Genomic DNA, 287 nt, shown 5'->3' on the forward strand with positions numbered 1-287 from the left:
GGCGGCGGCGGCGGCGGCGGCGGCGGCTGGGGGGCGTCCGCACCCCCAGGTCCTGTCTCCCTAACGCCCAGCTGCCCCTGGCGCTGTTCGGGTTGGGACAGGGCCCTGGAAATGGCCCTGGAAAGGCGCCCTGTACCCTGCCCTGATGAGGCACAGCTGAGGGACCCGGGGTGGCGGGGTTGGGGAAAGGAGGGGCGCCTTCCCCTCAAACGTGCTGTTAGTTTAGAGAATGCTTCCCGAGAAATAAGAGGTTCTTTAAGGCCCGGGCCTGGCCCCTCCAGGGTAAA

Source organism: Suricata suricatta, chromosome 3 (assembly GCF_006229205.1).
Source record: "Suricata suricatta isolate VVHF042 chromosome 3, meerkat_22Aug2017_6uvM2_HiC, whole genome shotgun sequence".
NCBI classification, from domain to species: domain Eukaryota; kingdom Metazoa; phylum Chordata; class Mammalia; order Carnivora; family Herpestidae; genus Suricata; species Suricata suricatta.